This window comes from Mustelus asterias, unplaced genomic scaffold (assembly GCF_964213995.1).
Source record: "Mustelus asterias unplaced genomic scaffold, sMusAst1.hap1.1 HAP1_SCAFFOLD_43, whole genome shotgun sequence".
In the NCBI taxonomy this organism is placed as follows: Eukaryota; Metazoa; Chordata; class Chondrichthyes; order Carcharhiniformes; family Triakidae; genus Mustelus; species Mustelus asterias.
The window spans coordinates 199,178-221,113 of record NW_027590120.1 but is presented as its reverse complement, the minus strand read 5'-3'; the positions used below and the strand labels follow the sequence as shown (position 1 = coordinate 221,113).

General features: G+C 44.2%; 3 non-coding genes across 3 annotated transcripts; all 3 read right to left on the bottom strand.

Annotated features, from left to right (window-relative positions):
- Positions 1-3,962: 3,962 nt before the first annotated feature.
- Positions 3,963-4,035, bottom strand: trnav-aac (transfer RNA valine (anticodon AAC)). The gene has a single exon. It is a non-coding gene; the product is annotated as a tRNA-Val (tRNA).
- Positions 4,036-5,175: 1,140 nt separating this feature from the next.
- Positions 5,176-5,248, bottom strand: trnav-aac (transfer RNA valine (anticodon AAC)). The gene has a single exon. It is a non-coding gene; the product is annotated as a tRNA-Val (tRNA).
- A 15,949-nt stretch (positions 5,249-21,197) lies between these two features.
- Positions 21,198-21,279, bottom strand: trnal-uag (transfer RNA leucine (anticodon UAG)). The gene has a single exon. It is a non-coding gene; the product is annotated as a tRNA-Leu (tRNA).
- Between the last annotated feature and the right edge of the window lie 657 nt (positions 21,280-21,936).

Genomic DNA, 21,936 nt, shown 5'->3' with positions numbered 1-21,936 from the left:
CGATGGGTTTCTATGATTTTATGGTGGCACAGTGGCACACTGCTGCCTCACAGCGCCAGGCACTCGGGTTCGATTCCTGGCTTGGGTCTGAGTGGAGTTTGCACGTTCTTCCTGTGTCTGTGTGGATTTGATGCAGTTTCCTCCCACAGTCTGAACGACGTGCTGGTTAGGTGCATTGCCATGGTAAATTTCTCTCTTAGTGTACCCGAACAGGCAGCGGAGTATGGCGACGAGGGGATTTTCACAGTAACTTTATTGCAGTATTAATATAATCCTACTTGTGACATTAATAAATAAACTTTAAACATGATATGGACACATCCAGAATGTGTTTGGCTGTAAAAATAAATACATCCATTATTGCTTATTCTCCAAAAGTGTCCACTGTTGAGTCATCAATTAATGATCACCATTGATAAGAAATAGATTTCTGGCTGTTCTTGTTGTTAAAATGGACAGTTCCATCGCAATGAATATCTAACACGGTATTGCCGCACTGACACGACCCCAGGGAATTCCAGTTCAGAAAGTTACTCTGGAGCTAGTACGTTTTTGAGGTTGTCAATGAGTGCACTTCTCTTCAGTGTGTCAGTGGCTGTGTTAATCTGATTGTTTATCTTCCTCAGTGAGTGTCTGTGTGTCTATGTTTGAGTCGATCAGTTTGAGAATCGATCACTGTGTTTACTTGTCCCTGTGTCCATGCTTTTGTTGATTCTGTGCGGTACACGAGGCTTCTAGTGAACACGGAGTTGGAGTTATTCATGTATTTTCATAGTTAGCAACTCAGACTAATGTGTCAGAAATCTACAGAATAATTCTGGATTTATAACGAGGGACGTTAGAATTGATGTCAGTGCCTGGGCATATATCTATATGGTTATATATCCTTACACATGTTGGTCTTTGCACGTGGCCGTGTGTGTATCTGCTTTCCCCGTGTCTGCGTGGGTTTCCTTGGGTGCTCCGGTTTCCTCCCACAGTCCAAAGATGTGCAGGTTAGTTTGACTGGCCATGCTAAATTGACCCTAGTGTCAGGGGGATTGGCAGAGTAAATGTATGAGGTTACGGGAATAGGGCCTGGGAGGCTTGCGATCGGTACATATCGGTGGGCCGAATGGCATTTTTCTGTACTGTACAAATTCTATGATTCTATGATTCCATTACCTGGATATGTGTCAGTCTTTGCAGGTGGCCGTGTGTGTATCTGTTTCCAATGTGCGGCATTGCCGTCCACGGGAGAGCGCTCTCTGATCACTTATGAAAAATCACGATTCCCTTCTCGAGGAAGCGAATGTTTGAAAATGTAAAAATGGAAGGAGAGACCTCATAACAGTCCACTGACTGTTTCAACTTCTCCATTTCCAGGTGTTATGCAGACATTGGTCACTATCTCTGTTTCTGGTGTTCAGACTGGAACTATGGGGCTGCTGTCTGTCTCTGGTTATTGTCCTGATTACAGTAAGAGTTTTAACAACACCAGGTTAAAGTCCAGCAGGTTTATTTGGTAGCAAATACCATTCGCTTTCGGAGTGCTGCTCCTTCGTCAGATGGAGTGGAAATGTGCTCTCAAACAGGGCACAGAGATACAAAATCAAGTTACAGAATACTGATTAGAATGCGAATCCCTACAGCCAACCAGATCTTAAAGATACAGACAATGTGGGTGGAGGAAGCATTAAACACAGGTTAAAGAGATGTGTATTGTCTCCAGACAGGACAGCCTGCAAGTCCAGGAGGTAAGCTGTGGGGGTTACTGATAATGTGACATAAATCCAACATCCCGGTTTAGGCCGTCCTCATGTGTGCGGAACTTGGCTATCAGTTTCTGCTCAGTGACTCTGCGCTGTTGTGTGTCGTGAAGGCCGCCTTGGAGAATGCTTACCTGAAGATCAGAGGCTGAATGCCCGTTACTGCTGAAGTGCTCCCCCACAGGAAGAGAACAGACTTGCCTGTTGATTGTCGAGCGGTGTTCATTCACCCGTTGTCGGAGCGTCTGCATGGTTTCCCCAATGTACCATGCCTCGGGACATCCTTTCCTGCAGCGTATCAGGTAGACAACATTGGCCGAGTTGCAAGAGTAGGTACCGTGTACCTGGTGGATGGTGTTCTCACGTGAGATGATGGCATCCGTGTCGATGATCCGGCACGTCTTGCAGAGGTTGCTGTGGCAGGGTGTGTGGTGTCGTGTTCACTGTTCTCCTGAAGGCTGGGTAGTTTGCTGTGGACAATGGTCTGTTTGAGGTTGCGCGGTTGTTTGAAGGCAAGAAGTGAGGGTGTGCGGATGGCCTTGCCGAGATGTTCGTCTTCATCAATGACATGTTGAAGGCTCTGGAGGAGATGCCGTAGCTTCTTCGCTCCGGGGAAGTACTGGACGACGAAGGGTACTCTGTCCACCATGTCCTGTGTTTGTCTTCTGAGGAGGTCGGTGCGGTTTTTTGCTGTGCCGGGTCGGAACTGTTGATCGATGAGTCGAGCGCCATATGCTGTTCTTATGAGGCAATTTTACAACTCATCCGCTTCATCCTGGACCACAATGTCTTCACCTTCAACAACCAGTTCTTCATCCAGACACACGGAACAGCCATGGGGACCAAGTCTGCCTGTCTGCAATGTTCAACTACGCTGTGTTGCTGCAGGTTCCGATGGTGAGACTGAGAGCCCATGTCACTGAATTCAGGAAGATAACCGTTACTTTCAATCTGATTGTACGACTTATCCCGAACATCAAAATTCAAAATCCTTCTTCTGCCAAATATCTAAGGGAGCAATGATTTCTACCCATTCGTTAATGCATCATCTTCATCTTTCTTCGAATCATCTCAATCAATTGTACTCAGGAATAAAAGCAAATTACTGCGGATGAGAAAAGAGAAAATGCTGCAAAATCTCCCAATGTCTGGCAGCACCTGTAAGGAGTGAAAAGGGCGGACGTTTCGAGTCCAGATGACACTTTATCAAAGCTTATTGTACAATTGTACTCAGTATTTGTTTCAATATTTAAAATCAATGCGTTATTTAACACATATGTCTTCATTATGAATTGAATATCTCTGAAATTGAACATCACTGAATTGCAAACAAAACTGCCCAACAGAACGAATCGAATCACCGGGTAATACAGATCGCAAATTTGAGATTGACTTTCGTCAGCTTTTAAACAAAGTCAACTGCATTTAAATGGAGAAAAATCAAGAATTATCTGTTCGTGACACTTGAGCCTTTTTAATTATGGGCCTGAAACATTTAGGCGCATAACTTCCGGACCTTTACCGGAAAGTCCAGTAGATCCGCACTGAGCCATGATTCCCTCATCTGTCTGAGTGGCTTTTCCTGTTTCTCAGTGATGAAAAACGATTTAAAAATAGATCTTGTGTGAAATGTGCGCCATTTCCTCTAGTTCACTTGCAGTATGACTTGTATCTGTCTTTTTGAGCACACACTACTGTCAGATATTTCAGATGCTGATTAACCATATTAGTCTGCACCTATAGACCCATTAAATTCTGCTGGAGACTGAACGAGATGCGAATAAGTGCTGGTGTCAAAATCGAAATTTCCTGTCAGTGCGTCAAAAAAAGCGTTTCTTATTTCACAGAAAGCATTTGAGGGTGATGCCAGCATGTCTTTCAGACTGTGGGAGGAGACCGGCGCACCCGGAGGAAACCCATGCAGACACGGGGAGAAGATGCAGACTCCGCGCAGACAGTGATCCAAACTGGGAATCGAAGCTGGGACCCTGGCGCCTTGAGGCAGCAGTCTTAACGACTGTGCCACTGTGCTGCCCTATGTTTCTGCCTGGTTGCGAACCGGCGACTTTCCACGTGTTAGGCGAATGTGATAACCACAACACCACAGAAACAGCTTAATGATAACGTGCCTTTCACATCGAGGCTCGGATAATGATGAGCAACGAACTGAAAACAAGCAATTTTCCCTTCCACGACATGAGGAAGCTTAGTGAATGCTTCTGCCCGGTTTCGAACCGGGGACTTTTCGCGTGTTAGGCGAACGTGATAACCACTACACTACAGAAACAGCTTGAATAGCAGTGGAGCAAATCTGCCTGTCTGCAATGTCCAACTACGCTGTGATGCTGCAGGTTCCGATGGTTCGACTGAGAGCCCATGTCACTGAATTCAGGAAGATAACCGTTACTTTCAATCTGATTGTGCGACTTATCCCGAACATCAAAATTCAAAACCGTTCTTCTGGCAAATATCTAAGGGAGCAATGATTTCTGCCCATTCGTTAATGCATCATTTTCATTTTTCTTCGAATCATCTCAATCAATTGTACTCAGTAATAAAAGCAAATTCCTGCGGATGACAAAAGAGAAAATGCTGCAAAATCTCCCAATGTCTGGCAGCACCTGTAAGGAGCGAAAAGGGCGGACGTTTCGAATCCAGATGGCACTTTATCAAAGCTCATTGTCCAATTGTACACAGTATTTGTTTCAATATTTAATATCGATGCATTATTTAACACATATGTCTTCATTATGAATTGAATATCTCTGAAACTGAACATCACTGAATTGCAAACATAACTGACCAACAGGACGAATCGAATCACCGGGTAATACACATCGCAAATTTGAGATTGACTCTGGTCAGCTTTTAAACAAAGTCAACTGCATTTAAATGGAGGAGAATCAAGAATGATCTGTTCGTGACAGTTGAGCCTTTTTTATTACGGGCGTGAAACATTCAGGCGCATAAATTCCGGCCGATTACAGGAAAGTCCAGTAGATCCGCACTGAGTCTCGATTCCCTCATCTGTCTGAGTGGCTTTTCCTATTTCTCAGTGATGAAAACGATTTTTAAAAGATTCTTCTGTGAAATGTGCTCCATTTCCTCGAGTTCACTTACTTGTATCTGTCTTTTTGAGCACACACTACTGTCAGATATTTCAGATGGCGATTAACCATATTAGTCTGCACCTATAAACCCATTAAATTCTGTTACAGACTGAACGAGATGCGAATAAGTGTTCGGTGTCAAAATCGAACTTTCCTGTCAGTGCGTCAAAAAAAAGCGTTTCTTATTTCACAGAAAGCATTTGAGGGTGACGTCAGAGCAATGATAACATGCCGTTAACATCGAGACTCGTGTAATGATTAGGAACAAACGAAAATCAATCAATTTTCCCTGACGCGACATGAGGAAGCACAATGAGCGTTTCTGTCTGGTTTCGAACCAGGGACCTTTCGCGTGTTAGGCGAACGTGATAACCACTACACTACAGAAACAGCTGCAAATTCACTGGAGCAAATCTGCCTGTCTGCAATGTTCAACTACGCTGTGATGCTGCAGGTTCCGATGGTGAGACTGAGAGCCCATGTCACTGAATTCAGGAAGATAACCGTTACTTTCAATCTGATTGTACGACTTATCCCGAACATCAAAATTCAAAATCCTTCTTCTGCCAAATATCTAAGGGAGCAATGATTTCTACCCATTCGTTAATGCATCATCTTCATCTTTCTTCGAATCATCTCAATCAATTGTACTCAGGAATAAAAGCAAATTACTGCGGATGAGAAAAGAGAAAATGCTGCAAAATCTCCCAATGTCTGGCAGCACCTGTAAGGAGTGAAAAGGGCGGACGTTTCGAGTCCAGATGACACTTTATCAAAGCTTATTGTACAATTGTATTCAGTATTTGTTTCAATATTTCATATCAATGCGTTATTTAACACATATGTCTTCATTATGAATTGAATATCTCTGAAATTGAACATCACTGAATTGCAAACAAAACTGCCCAACAGAACGAATCGAATCACCGGGTAATACAGATCGCAAATTTGAGATTGACTTTCGTCAGCTTTTAAACAAAGTCAACTGCATTTAAATGGAGAAAAATCAAGAATTATCTGTTCGTGACACTTGAGCCTTTTTAATTATGGGCCTGAAACATTTAGGCGCATAACTTCCGGACCTTTACCGGAAAGTCCAGTAGATCCGCACTGAGCCATGATTCCCTCATCTGTCTGAGTGGCTTTTCCTGTTTCTCAGTGATGAAAAACGATTTAAAAATAGATCTTGTGTGAAATGTGCGCCATTTCCTCTAGTTCACTTGCAGTATGACTTGTATCTGTCTTTTTGAGCACACACTACTGTCAGATATTTCAGATGCTGATTAACCATATTAGTCTGCACCTATAGACCCATTAAATTCTGCTGGAGACTGAACGAGATGCGAATAAGTGCTGGTGTCAAAATCGAAATTTCCTGTCAGTGCGTCAAAAAAAGCGTTTCTTATTTCACAGAAAGCATTTGAGGGTGATGCCAGCATGTCTTTCAGACTGTGGGAGGCCACCGGCGCACCCGGAGAAAACCCATGCAGACACGGGGAGAAGATGCAGACTCCACGCAGACAGTAATCCAAACGGGGAATCGAACCTGGGACCCTGGCACCTTGAGGCAGCAGTCTTAACTGCTGTGCCACTGCGCTGCCCTATTTTTCTGCCAGGTTTCGAACCAGCGACTTTCCACGTGTTAGGCGAATGTGATAAGCACTACACCACAGAAAGAGCTTAATGATAACGTGCCTTTCACATCGAGGCTCGGATAATGATGAGCAACGAACTGAAAACAAGCAATTTTCCCTTCCACGACATGAGGAAGCTTAATGAACGCTTCTGCCCTGCTCCGAACCGGGGACGTTTTGCGTGTTAGGCGAACGTGATAACCACTACACTACAGAAACAGCTTGAATAGCAGTGGAGCAAATCTGCCTGTCTGCAATGTTCAACTACGCTGTGTTGCTGCAGGTTCCGATGGTTAGACTGAGAGCCCATTGTCACTGAATTCAGGAAGATAACCGTCACTTTCAATCTGATTGTACGACTTATCCCGAACATCAAAATTCAAAACCGTTCTTCTGGCAAATATCTAAGGGAGCAATGATTTCTGCCCATTCGTTAATGCATCATTTTCATTTTTCTTCCAATCATCTCAATCAATTGTACTCAGTAATAAAAGCAAATTACTGCGGATGACAAAAGAGAAAATGCTGCAAAATCTCACAATGTCTGACAGCACCTGTAAGGAGTGAAAAGGGCGGATGTTTCGAATCCAGATGAAACTTTATCAAAGCTCATTGTCCAATTGTACACAGTATTTGTTTCAATATTTAATATCGATGCATTATTTAACACATATGTCTTCATTATGAATTGAATATCTCTGAAACTGAGCATCACTGAATTGCAAACATAATTGACCAACAGGACGAAGCGAATCACCGGGTAATACAGATCGCAAATTTGAGATTGACTCTGGTCAGCTTTTAAACAAAGTCAACTGCATTTAAATGGAGGAGAATCAAGAATGATCTGTTCGTGACAGTTGAGCCTTTTTTATTACGGGCGTGAAACATTCAGGCGCATAAATTCCGGCCGATTACAGGAAAGTCCAGTAGATCCGCACTGAGTCTCGATTCCCTCATCTGTCTGAGTGGCTTTTCCTATTTCTCAGTGATGAAAACGATTTTTAAAAGATTCTTCTGTGAAATGTGCTCCATTTCCTCGAGTTCACTTACTTGTATCTGTCTTTTTGAGCACACACTACTGTCAGATATTTCAGATGGCGATTAACCATATTAGTCTGCACCTATAAACCCATTAAATTCTGTTACAGACTGAACGAGATGCGAATAAGTGTTCGGTGTCAAAATCGAACTTTCCTGTCAGTGCGTCAAAAAAAAGCGTTTCTTATTTCACAGAAAGCATTTGAGGGTGACGTCAGAGCAATGATAACATGCCATGAACATCGAGACTCGGATAATGATGAGGAACAAACGAAAATCAATCAATTTTCCCTTACGCATCACAAGGAAGCTTAATGAATGTTTCTGCCTGGTTTCGAACCGGGGACCGTTCGCGTGTTCGGCCAATGTGATAACCACTACACTACAGAAACAGCTGGAATCGCACTGGAGCAAATCTGCCTGTCTGCAATGTTCCACTACGCTGTGATGCTGCAGGTTCCGATGGTGAGTCTGAGAGCCCATGTCACTGAATTCAGGACGAAAACCGTTACTTTCAATCTGATTGTACGACTTATCCCGAACATCAAAATTCAAAATCGTTCTTCTGGCAAATATCTAAGGGAGCAATGATTTCTGCCCATTCGTAAATGCATCATTTTCATCTTTCTTCGAATCATCTCAATCAATTTTACTCAATAATAAAAGCAAATTACTGCGGATGAGAAAAGAGAAAATGCTGCAAAATCTCCCAATGTCTGGCAGCACGTGTAAGGAGTGAAAAGGGCGGACGTTTCGAATCCAGATGAAACTTTATCAAAGCTCATTGTACAATTGTACTCAGCATATATTTCAATATTTAATATCGATGCATTATTTAACACATATGTCTTGATTATGAACTGAATATCTCTGAAATTGAACATCACTGAATTGCAAACATAACTGACCAACAGAACGAATCGAATCACCGGGTAATACAGATCGCAAATTTGAGATTGACTATGGTCAGCTTTTAAACAAAGTCAACTGCATTTAAATGGAGGAGAATCAGGAATTATCTGTTCGTGACACTTGAGCCTTTTTAATTATGCGGTTGAAACATTCAGGCTCATAAATTCCGGCCCTTTACCGGAAAGTCCAGTAGATCCGCGTTGAGTCTCGATTCCCTCATCTGTCTGAGTGGCTTTTCCTGTTTCTCAGTGATGAAAAACGATTTTTAAAAAGATTCTTCTGTGAAATGTGCGCCATTTCTTCTAGTTCACTTACAGTATCACTTGTATCTGTCTTTTTGAGCACACACTACTGTCAGATATTTCAGATGCTGATTAACCATATTAGTCTGCACCGTTAAACCCATTAAATTATGTTGCAGACTGAACGAGATGCGAATAAGTGTTCGGTGTCAAAATCGAACTCTCCTGTAAAAAAAAAGCGTATCTTATTTCACAGAAAGCATTTGAGGGTGACGTCAGAACAATGATAACATGCCATTAACATCGAGGCTCTGATCATGATGAGCAACAAACTGCAATCAAACAATTTTCCTTTACATGTCTTGAGGGAGCTTAAAGAAGGTTCTGCCTGGTTTCAAACCAGGGACCTTTCGCGTGTTAGGCGAACGTGATAACCACTGCACTACAGAGACAGCTTGAGCCACAACGCAGCAAATCTGCCTGTCTGCAATGTTCAACTACGCTGTGTTGCTGCAGGTTCCGATGGTGAGACTGAGAGAACCATGTCACTGAATTCAGGAAGATAACCGTCACTTTCAATCTGATTGTACGACTTATCCCGTACATCAAAATTTAAAATCGTTCGTCTGGCAAATATGTAAGGGAGCAATGATTTCTGCCCATTCGTTAATGCATCATTTTCATCTTTCTTCGAATAATCTCAGTCAATTGCACCCAGTAATAAAATCAAATTACTGCGGATGAGAAAACAGACAATGCTGCAAAATCTCACAATGTCTGACAGCACCTGTAAGGAGTGAAAAGAGCGGACGTTTCGAGTCCAGATGAAACTTTTTCAAAGGTCATTGTACAATTGTTTCACTTTTTAGTTTCAATGCATTATTTAACACTTATGTCTTCATAAAGTTGGGATCTGATGTTGCAGTTGTATAGAACGTTGATTCGGCCGCATTTGGAATACTGCGCCCAGTTCTGGTCGCCACACTACCAGTAGGGCGTGGACGCTGTAGAGAGAGTGCAGAGGAGGTTTACCAGGATGTTGCTTGGTTTGGAAGGGCTTAGTTATGAGGAGAGATTGGGTAAACTGGGGTTGTTCTCACTGGAAAGACGGAGGATGAGGGGTGACCTAATAGAGCTCATAGAATCATAGAAACCCTATAGTGCAGAAGGAGGCCATTCGGCCCATCCAGTCTGCACCGACCACAATCCCACCCAGGCCGTACCCCCACATATTTTTACCCACTAATCCCTCTAACCTACGCATCCCAGGACTCTAAGGGACATTTTTTTTTAACCTGGCCAATCAACCTAACCCGCACATCTTTGGACTGTGGGAGGAAACCGGAGCACCCGGAGGAAACCCACGCAGACACGAGGAGAATGTGCAAACTCCACACAGACAGTGACCCGAGCCGGGAATCGAACCCGGGACCCTAGAGCTGTGAAGCAGCAGTGCTAACCACTTTGCTACCGTGCCGCCCCTGTGTAGAACATTATGAAAGGCATAGATATGGTGAACGGTGGGAAGCTTTTTCCCAGGTCGGTGGTGACGTTCACGAGGGGTCATAGGTTCAAGGTGAGGGGGGTGGGGCGGGTGGAGTTTTAACACGGATATCTGAAGGGCGCATTTTACACAGAGGGTGGTGGGGGCCTGGAATGCCCTGCCGGGCAAGGTGGTGGAGGCGGACACACTGGGAACGTTTAAGACTTATCGAGATAGCCACATGAACGGAGTGGGAATGGAGGGATACAAAAGAATAGTCTAGTTTGCACCAGGGAGCGGCGCGGGCTTGGAGCTCCGAAGGGCCTGTTCCTGTGCTGTATTGTTCTTTGTTCTTTATTATGAATTGAATATCTCAGAAATTGAACATTACTGAATTGCAAACATAACTGCCCAACAGAACGAAGCGAATCACAGGGTAATACAGATCGTAATTTTTAGGTTGAATATCGTCAGCTTTTAAACAAAGTCAACTCCATTTAAATGGAGAAAAATCAAGAATGATCTGTTCGTGACAGTTGACCCTTTTTTATTATGGGCGTGAAACATTCAGGCGCATAACTTCCAGACCTTTACCGGAATGTCCAGTCGATCCGCACAGAGTCTCGATTCCCTCATCTGTCTGAGTGGCTTTTCCTGTTTCTCAGTGATGAAAAACGGTTTAAAAATAGATATTCTGTGAAATGTGCGCCATTTCCTCTAGTTCACTTGCAGTATCACTTGTATCTGTCTTTTTGAGCACACACTACTGTTAGATATTTCAGATGGTGATTAACCATATTAGTCTGCATCTATCAACTCATTTAATTTTTTTGTAGACTGAACGAGATGCGAATATGTGCTCGGTGTCAAAATCGAACATTCCTCTCAGTGCGCCAAAATAAATGTGCTTCTTATTTCACAGAAAGCATTTGCGGGTGATGTCAGGGCAATGATAACATGCCTTTCACATCGAAATTCGGATAATGTTGAGCAACAAACTGTAATCAAGCTATTTATCTTTACCCGACATGAGAAAGCTTAATGAACATTTCTGTTCGGTTTCGGGCCGGGGGCTTTGCGCGTGTTCGGCGAACGCGATAACCACTCCACTACAGAAACAGCTCGAAACACGCTGGAGCAAATCTGCCTGTCTGCAATGTTCAACTACGCTGTGATGCTGCAGGTTCCGATGGTGAGACTGAGAGCCCATGTCACTGAATTCAGAAAGATAACCGTTACTTTCAATCTGATTGTACGACTTATCCCGTACATCAAAACTTAAAAGCGTTCGTCTCGCAAATATCTAAGGGAGGAATAATTTCTCCCCATTCATTATTTCATCATTCGCATCTTCCTTTTGAATAATCTCAATCAATTGTACTCAGTAAAGAAGCAAATTACTGCGGATGCTGGAATCGGAAACGAAAAGCGAAACTTCTGGTAAGTCTCACAAGGATTGGCAGTATCTATAAGGAGTGAAAAGAGCTGACGTTTCGAGTCCAGATGACATTTTGTCAAAGCTCATTGTGCAATTGTACTCAGTATTTGTTTCAGTGTTTAGTATCAATGCATTATTTCACACATTTCCTCATTGATCCACTGGAGCAAGCTGAGAGGGGTGATTGAAGGCAGCAGTGTTGGTAAGAGATTAATTGGATTAATTGAATTGTTTATTTATTTAATTAGTCAGCTAGTGTGTGTATTTTTTTGGCCTTTACTTTAGCAGCAGTTTTTCAAGTTTAAAGTGAAAACTAGAAGTGGGCAGCAAAGGAGTCTGGGAAGGGTTTTTTAAGCGCGTGAAGTATAAAAGGTAGGCTGCAGTATACAGCGGGCAGCGTCGGGAGCGGGCAGTGGAGTGTGTGGGAAGCAGAGTGTGAGCTATAAGACTTTGGCTCACAGGGCTTAGGCAGAAAGGGCGAGCAGGGGTGAGTTGAACTCATCTTTGCACTTTCTACCTGGTACTGGCAAGGTATCGAGAGGGGATGGGTGTGCAGGCAGTGCAATGTTCCTCTTGCACTATGTTTGAGGTGAGGGACGACGACAGTGTCCCTACTGATTACACCTGTGGGAAGTGCACCCATCTGCAGCTCCTCCAAAACCGTGTTAGGGAACTGGAGCTGGAGTTGGATGAACTTAGGATCATCAGGGACGCAGAGATGGCCATAGACACAAGCTTTAGGAATACAGTTACTCCGAGGATTGAAAACAGATGGGTGACGGTGAGAGGGGCTGGGAGGAAGCAGTCCGTGCAGGGATCCCCGGTGGTCGTTCCCCTTAGCAACAAGTATTCCGCTTTGGATACGGTTGAGGGGGATGACATACCAGTGGGGAGCCGCAGTGAGAGGATCTCCAGCACTGTGTCCGTCTCTGTGGCTCGGGAGGGAAAGGGGGAGAGCGGGAGGGCGATAGTTATTGGGGACTCGTTAGTTAGAGGGATAGATAGGAGGTTCTGTGACAGCAAAAGAGACTCACGGATGGTATGTTGCCTACCGGATGCCAAGGTCCGTGATGTCTCAGACCGTGTTTTCCAGATTCTGAAGGGGGAGGGGAAACAGTCACAAGTCGTGGTGCACATTGGTACCAATGACATAGGTAAGAGAAGGGACGGGGATTTAAAGCAGGAATTTCTGGAGCTGGGCTGGAAGCTGAGAGCCAAGACGAAACATGTGGTCATCTCTGGTACGTTGCCGGTACCACGTGATAGCGAGTTGAGGAACAGGGAGAGAGTGCAGTTAAATATGTGGTTGCAGGGATGGTGTAGGAGGGAGGGTTTCAGATACGTGGATAATTGGAACACGTTCTGGGGAAGGTGGGACCTGTACAAACAGGACGGGGTGCACCTGAACCAGAGGGGCACCAATATCCTCGGAGGGAAATTTGTTACGGCTCTTCAGGGGGGTTTAAACTAATTTGTCAGGGGAGTGGGAAAGGGAGTTGTAGTCCAGAAGTCAGTGAGGATGGTGAGGTATTGGGGAAGGTATCAGGGTCAAGGGTGGGTACTGGTAGACAGGAAGGTGGGTTGAAGTGTGTCTACTTCAATGCAAGGAGCATCCGGAACAAGGTAGATGAACTTGGGGTGTGGATTGGTACTTGGGACTACGATGTTGTGGCCATTACGGAGACGTGGGTAGAACAAGGACAGGAATGGTTGTTGGACGTTCCGGGGTATAGATGTTTCACTAAGTGTAGGGAAGCTGGTAAAAGAGGTGGAGGAGTGGCATTGTTAATCAAGGATAGTTTAACGGCTGCGGAAAGGCACTTCGTGGGGGATCTGCACACTGAGGTAATATGGGCTGAAGTTAGAAATAGGAAAGGAGCGGTCACGTTGCTAGGAGTTTACTATAGGCCCCCAAATAGTAATAGAGATGTGGAGGAAGAAATTGCTAAGCAGATTATGGATATGTGTGGGGGTCACAGGGTAGTTGTCATGGGGGACTTTAACTTTCCAAATATTGATTGGAACCTTTGTAGGTCAAATAGTTTGGATGGGGCAGTTTTTGTGCAGTGTGTGCGGGAGGGTTTCCTGACACAATATGTGGATGGGCCGACTAGAGGTGAGGCCACATTGGATTTGGTACTGGGAAATGAACCGGGCCAAGTGTTAGATTTGGTTGTGGGAGAGCAATTTGGAGATAGTGACCACAATTCGGTGTCTTTTGTTATTGCAATGGAGAGGGATAGGGCCGTACGGCAGGGCAAGGTTTACAATTGGGGGAGGGGTAATTATGATGCGATTAGGCAAGAATTAGGGGGCATAAGTTGGGAACAGAAACTGTCAGAGAAAGGAACGAATGAAAAGTGGAACTTTTTCAAGGAACAAATACTGGATGTCCTTGATAGGTATGTTCCTGTCAGGCAGGGAGGAAATGGCCGAGTGAGGGAACCATGGTTCACAAAAGAGGTGGAATGTCTTGTGAAAAGGAAGAGGGAAGCTTATGTAGGGATGAGGAAACAAGGTTCAGATGGCTCGATTGAGGGTTACAAGTTAGCAAGGAATGAGCTGAAAAAGGGGCTTAGGAGAGCTAGGAGGGGACATGAGAAGTCCTTGGCGGGTCGGATCAAGGAAAACCCCAAGGCTTTTTACTCTTATGTGAGGAATAAAAGAATGACCAGGGTGAGGTTAGGGCCGGTCAAGGACAGTAGTGGGAACTTGTGTATGGAGTCAGGAGAGATAGGCGAGGTGATGAATGAATACTTTTCTTCAGTGTTCACCAAGGAGAGGGGCCATGTTTTTGAGGAAGAGAAGGTGTTACAGGCTAATAGGCTGGAGGAAATAGATGTTCGGAGGGAGGATGTCTTGGCAGTTTTGAATAAACTGAAGGTCGATAAGTCCCCTGGGCCTGATGAAATGTATCCTAGGATTCTGTGGGAGGCAAGGGATGAGATTGCAGAGCCTTTGGCGTTGATCTTTGGGTCCTCGCTGTCCACGGGGATGGTGCCAGAGGACTGGAGAATGGCGAATGTTGTTCCTCTGTTTAAGAAAGGGAATAGAAATGACCCTGGTAATTATAGACCGGTTAGTCTTACTTCGGTGGTTGGTAAATTGACGGAAAGGGTCCTTAGGGATGGGATTTACGACCATTTAGAAAGATGCGGATTAATCCGAGATAGTCAGCACGGATTCGTGAAGGGCAAGTCGTGCCTCACAAATTTGATAGAATTTTTTGAGGAGGTAACTCAGTGTGTTGATGAAGGTAGGGCAGTTGATGTCATATACATGGATTTTAGTAAGGCGTTTGATAAGGTCCCCCATAGTCGGCTTATGATGAAAGTGAGGAGGTGTGGGATAGAGGGAAAGTTGGCCGATTGGATAGGTAACTGGCTGTCTGACCGAAGACAGAGGGTGGTGGTCGATGGAAAATTTTCGGATTGGAGGCAGGTTGCTAGCGGTGTGCCGCAGGGATCAGTGCTTGGTCCTCTGCTCTTTGTGATTTTTATTAATGACTTGGAGGAGGGGGCTGAAGGGTGGGTCAGTAAATTTGCTGATGACACCAAGATTGGTGGAGTAGTGGATGAGGTGGAGGGCTGTTGTAGGCTGCAAAGAGACATAGATAGGATGCAAAGCTGGGCTGAAAAATGGCAAATGGAGTTTAACCCTGATAAATGTGAGGTGATTCATTTTGGTAGGACAAATTTAAATGTGGATTACAGGGTCAAAGGTAGGGTTCTGAAGACTGTGGAGGAACAGAGAGATCTTGGGGTCCATATCCACAGATCTCTGAAGGTTGCCAGTCAAGTGGATAGAGCTGTGAAGAAGGCCTATAGTGTGTTAGCTTTTATTAACAGGGGGTTTGAGTTTAAGAGCCGTGGGGTTATGCTGCAACTGTACAGGACCTTGGTGAGACCACATTTGGAATATTGTGTGCAGTTCTGGTCACCTCACTATAAGAAGGATGTGGAAGCGCTGGAAAGAGTGCAGAGGAGATTTACCAGGATGCTGCCTGGTTTGGAGGGTAGGTCATATGAGGAAAGGTTGAGGGAGCTAGGGCTGTTCTCTCTGGAGCGGAGGAGGCTGAGGGGAGACTTAATAGAGGTGTATAAAATGATGAAGGGGATAGATAGAGTGAACGTTCAAAGACTATTTCCTCGGGTGGATGGAGCTATTACAAGGGGGCATAACTATAGGGTTCGTGGTGGGAGATACAGGACGGATATCAGAGGTAGGTTCTTTACGCAGAGAGTGGTTGGGGTGTGGAATGGACTGCCTGCAGTGATAGTGGAGTCAGACACTTTAGAAACATTTAAGCGGTTATTGGATAGGCACATGGAGCACACCAGGATGATAGGGAGTGGGATAGCTTGATCTTGGTTTCAGATAAAGCTCGGCACAACATCGTGGGCCGAAGGGCCTGTTCTGTGCTGTACTGTTCTCTGTTCTATGTTCTATGTTCTACATATGTCTTCATTATGAATTGAATATCTCTGGAATTGAACATCACTGAATTGCAAACATAACTGACCAACAAAATGAATCGAGTCACCGGGTAATACAGATCACAATTTTAGGATTGAACATAGTCAGCTTTTTGAAAAAGTCAACTCGATGGAAATGGAAGAGATTTAAGAATTATCTGATAGTGACCCTGGAGCCTTTTTTATCATGGGCGTGAAACATTCAGGCGCATAAATTCCGGCCCTTGACAGGAAAGTCCAGTAGATCCCCCCCACCCTCCACCGCCCCCCCCCCCCCCCCCCGAGTCTCGATTCCCTCATCTGTCTGTGTGGCGTTTCCTGTTTCTTCATGATGAAAAACGATTTTTAAAAGGATTCTCCTGTGAAATGTGCGCCATTTCCTCTCGTTCACTTACATTATCACTTGCATCTGTCTTTTTGAGCACACACTACTATCAGATATTTGAGATGTGATTCACCATATTAGTCTGCACCGATAAACCCATTAAATTCTGTTGTAGACTGAACGAGGTGCGAATATGTGCTCGGTGTCAAAATTGAACATTCCTCTCAGTGCGTCAAAAAGAATGTGCTTCTTGTTTCACAGAAAGCATTTGAGGGTGATGTCAGAGCAATGAGAACATGCCTTTCACATCGAGGTTCGGATGATGTTGAGCAACGAACTGAAATCAAGCAATTTTCCCTCACCCGACATGGGAAAGCTTCATGAATGATTCTGTCTCGATTGGAGCCGGGGACATTTCGCGTGTTCGGCGAACGTGATAACCACTACACTACAGAAACAGCTCGAAGTATGCTAGAGCAAATCTGTCTATCTGCAATGTTCAACTACGCTGTGTTGCTGCAGGTTCCGATGGTTAGACTGAGAGCCCATGTCACTGAATTCAGGAAGATCATCGTTGCTTTCAATCTGATTTTACGACTGATCCAGAACATCAAAATTTAAAATCGTTCGTCTCGCAAATATCTAAGGGAGCAATGATTTCTGCCCATTCATTAATGCATCATTTTCATCTTTCTTCGAATAATCTCAATCAATTGTACTCAGTAATAAAAGCAAATTACTGCGGATGAGAAAAGAGAAAATGCTGCAAAATCTCACAATGTTTGACAGCACCTGTAAGGAGTGAAAAGGGCGGACGTTTCGAATCCAGGAGACACTTTAGCAAAGCTCTTTGTACAGTTGTACTCAGTGTTTGTTTCAGTATTTAGTATCAGTGCATTATTTAACACATATGTCTTCATTCTGAATTGAATATCTCTGAACTTGAATATCACTGAATTGCAAACTTAACTGAGCAACAGAAGGAAGCGACTCACTGGGTAAGGCAGATGGCAATTTTGACATTGATCATCGTCTGCTGTGAAACAAAATCAACTCCATTTCAATGGTAGAGATTGAAAAGGCATCTGTTAGTTGCATTTGAGCGTTTTTAAAATGGGCGTGAAACATTCAGGCACATAAATTTCGGCCATCTTTAGGAAAGTCCAATAGATCCGCACTGAGTCTCGATTTTCTCATCTGACTGAGTGCTGTTTCCTATTTCTTTCTTATGAAGAACGATTTCAAAAAAAAATGTTGTCGGAAATCTGCGCCATTTCCTCTCATTCGCTTACACAATCACTTGTGTCTCTCTTTTTGAGCACACACTGCAATTAGACATGATTCAGATGGTGATTAGCTATATTAGTCTGCACATATAAACCCATGAAAGTCATTTGTGGGCTGAAAGAGATGCTAATATGTGCACGCTGTCTAAATCGAAAATTTCCTGTCAGTGCGTCAAAACAACCAGCATTTCTTATTTTACTGAAAATATTTGAGGCCGAGCTCAGAGCAAAGATAATATGGCTGTAACATCCAGATTTGGATGGTGTTCAGCAACGATCTGAAATCACACAGATTTCCCTCACCCTGCATGGGAAAGCTGATGAATGTTCTGCCCGGTTCTGAAGCGGTGATCTTTTACCTGTTGGGCCAATGTGATAACCACTACACTGCAGAAACAAGAGAATGCGCCGCACTGCCAATTGGCCTGACTACAATGTTGAACTACATTGTGTTGCTGCAGGTTCTCATGGTCACATTGAGGTTCCATGTCACTTCATAGAAGAACAAATCCGTTACTTTCAACCTGATATCTCAACTTATCTTGAACTTCAAAATTAAAAAGCGTTCGTCTGGCAAATGGCTCAGGCAGGAATGGTTTCTGTTCATTCATTAATACATCATTCTCATCTTCCGTCAAATAATTTCAAACAGTTATATCAAATATTTGTAGTTATTCAACATTTAATTTCAATACGTTTATTTAACACAGATGGCCTCATTCTGAATTGAATATCTCTGAAATATACAACATTGTCTTGCAAACATGGCTGACCAACGAAAGAAATAGTCACTGGGTAACGCACATGCCATGATGTTTATTTGAGATTGACCACATTCATCCCTTAAAGAAAATAAAATGTACTTGAATCCTCTTTATTCTGTGTGTGAAGTATTCTGGCGCCTAAATCTCGTCCATCTATCGGAAGTCCAGGAGGTCCGCACTGAATCTCGATTTCCACATTTGTCTGAGTGGCTTTAGTTATTTCTTTACTGTGAAGAGCAATTTTAAAAAGGTGCTTCTGTGAAATGTGCCCATTTCCTCCAGTTCAGTTACAATTTCAATTGTGTCTGTCTTTATGAGCACACAATACTATTCGATATATTTCAGATGGTGATTAACTACGTCAGCCTGCACATCTAAACCCATTAAATTAATGTGTGGACTGCACGAGTTGCGAATATGTGTACAAACAATTGAGTTATTTATTCCCTGCGTCCTCAAAGACAGCATTTCTGACTTTCCTAAATGCTTTTGAGGCCGAGATCAAAGCCAATATAACATGACCGTGACATCGGATTCGCATGAGGCTGAGCTATGAACTTACATCATGCAGACTTCGCTCATGCTTAATGACAACGATTCAACAGTGTTTCTGCCTGGTTTCGAACCGGGGACTTTTTGCGTGTGAGGCGAATGAGATAACAACTACACTTCAGGAACAGCTGACAATGCCCACGTGCAGTTTCTTTTTGAGCACACACTCCCATTAGACATGTTTCAGATGTTGATTAACTATGTTAGTCTGCACCTATTAACCTATTAAATCCTGTTGTATACTGAACGAAATGCTAATGTGCGCATGTTGTCAAAATAGAAACATGTCTTTCCTGTCAGTGCGCCAAAATATTCAGCATTTATTTTACAGGAGGAATTTGAGGCCGACGTCAAGCAAAGATAATATGAATCGAAATTCGGATAATGTTCAGCAACAAACTGAAATCATTCAGATTTCTCTCACCCGACATGAAAAATCTTAATATATTCTTCTGCCGGCTTCGGACCGGGATCCTTTACAAACACTACACTACAGAAACAAATGACAGCATATCGCCCCCATTCGGCCTGCCGACAATGCTCAACTCCACTGTGTTGCTGCAGGTTCACATGGTTAGATTGAGAACCCATGCCACTTAATACAAGAACACATTCGTTCCTTTCAACCTGATGTATCAACTTAACTTGTACTTCCAACTTAAAAAAGCGTTCCTCCAGCAAATGTCTCAGGGAACTCAATGAATTAAAACTCAATTGTTTCAGTTCTGAGTTCAGAAGATGTTGAGTAATATCCGGCCCCAATGGTGAGAGGTTCATTCCTTTCCAGCAGGAGACACCCAATCAGCTCACAGCTCCTTTATCCTACATTTCAGCCAGTCAGCTCCGAGTGTCTTCATTCTCCAATTCATGACGTCAGAGAGAGGAGCAGGAACCATTTGAATCTGTTCTCAAAACAATGAGCTGAACAGAAGAACATCAGAGAATAGGGAAGAGGTGTTGCAATGGACCATTTGCTCCTTCATTAGGGCCTGTTCCGCCATTAAGTAAAATCATTGTTGATCTCCCTCACAGTAAGAAGCCTCACAACACCAGGTTAAAGTCCAATCAGTTTACCTGGTAGCACGAGCTTGCGGAGTACTGCTCCTTCATCAGGTGAGTGGAGAGTTGGGTTTAGAAACAGGGCATGGAAAGACACAGACTCAATTGCAAAACAATGGTTGGAATGCGTGTCTTAACAGCGAATCAAGTCTTTACAGGTACAGACAATGCGAGTGGAGAGGGGGACAATGACAGGTTAAAGCGGTGTGAATTGGCTCAAGCCAGGCCAGTTGGTAGGATATTGCAAGCCCAGGCCAAATGGTGAGGGTGACAAGTCGTGTGACGTGAACCCAAGGTCCCGGTTGAGGCCGTTCTCGTGTATGGAATTTGGTTATCAGTTTCTGCTCAGCGATTCTGCGTTGTCGTGCGTCTTGGAGGCCGCCTTGAAGAACGCTTACCCGAAGATCGGTGGTTGAATGCCCTTGACTGCTTAAGCGTTCCCCGACAGGAAGGGAATACTTTTACCGGGTGATTGACGAGCGGTGTCCATTCTTCTGCTGTCGTAGCGTCTGCATAGTCTTGGCGATGTACCATGCTTCGGGATATCCTTTCCTGCAGCGTATGAGGTAGACAACGTTGGCCGAGTTGTATGTGTATGTATCGTCTCGCTGGTGGATTCTGTTCTCACGTGTGATGGTGGCATCCGGGTCGATGATCCAACACATCTTGCAGAGGTTGCCCTGGCAGGGTTGTGTGGTGTCGTGGTCGCTGTTCTCTTGAAGGCTGGGTAGTTTTCTGCGAACAATGGTCTGTTTGAGGTTGCTCTGTTTTTTGAAGGCAAGTAGTGGGGGCGTGGAGATGGCCTTCGCGTGATATTCGTCTTCATCGATTGTACGCTGAAGGCTCCGAAGAAGATGTCACAGTTTCTCCACTCCGAAGATGTCTTGCCTTCTGCACTCTGGGGACGTACTGGAGGAGGAGGGGCACTCTGAGGGCTGTGTCCCGTACTTGTCTTCTGAGGAGGTCGGTGCGCTTTTTTGCTGTGGCGTGTCGGAACTGCCCATCCATGAGTCAAGCGCAATATCCTGTTCTTACAAGGCCGTCTGTCAAAAACGACACCGCTTAGACTCCTCCGTTCAACCCGAGCTGTTGGACTTCAGCTCCAAGGACAAAAACTTCCGTCAACTCTGGCAGCGGTGGGATTCGAACCCACGCCTCGAGAGAGACTGAAGCCTAAATCCAGCGCCTTAGACCGCTCGGCCACGCTACCACGCGGCAGCACTTGATAATCATGTAATTTCATTGCATTAATACTGAAATATATCAAAATCCGTGGAGTTGGGATGGACCCTGACTAAATCGTAACCGAATCAGATGATCCTGAAATGTGTAGCAAACAAAACTCATCTCCAGTCAGAAACACAATGAGCTGCAGTGAAGGGCCGGCTCCATTTAAACTGTCCTTAACCTCGTTTAGCTCCCAGAAAGGACAATATGGCTTCCTGTTGAATTTGCTCAGGGTCTTCACTTGAGAAAGGACAGGACATAAGGCGAGACTGAGATTTGTGCCTTCTGCCGGGAAATAACTGATATTTGTTCTCACGCATTGGAGGAGAGCAATAAATCTTCATTTCCTGACCTGCAATCAAAACAGCAGTGAAAGTTTCAAACTCTAACCGCCAGACCAACAGATTACAGCGTGTTTTACAATTTGCTCTGCTCACGATCTTTTGTTATTTTAGTTTCCACGCCAGACCACTTGCACCACAAGCTTCTCCTGCAAAATGGCACCTTCTGTTTCAACACCAGAGAAGTGTTCAGCCAAGCTGAGAGGGGTGATTGAAAAGCAGCAGTGCTGGTAAGAGATTAATTGGATTAATTGAATTGTTTATTTATTTAATTAGTCAGCTAGTGTGTGTATTTTTTT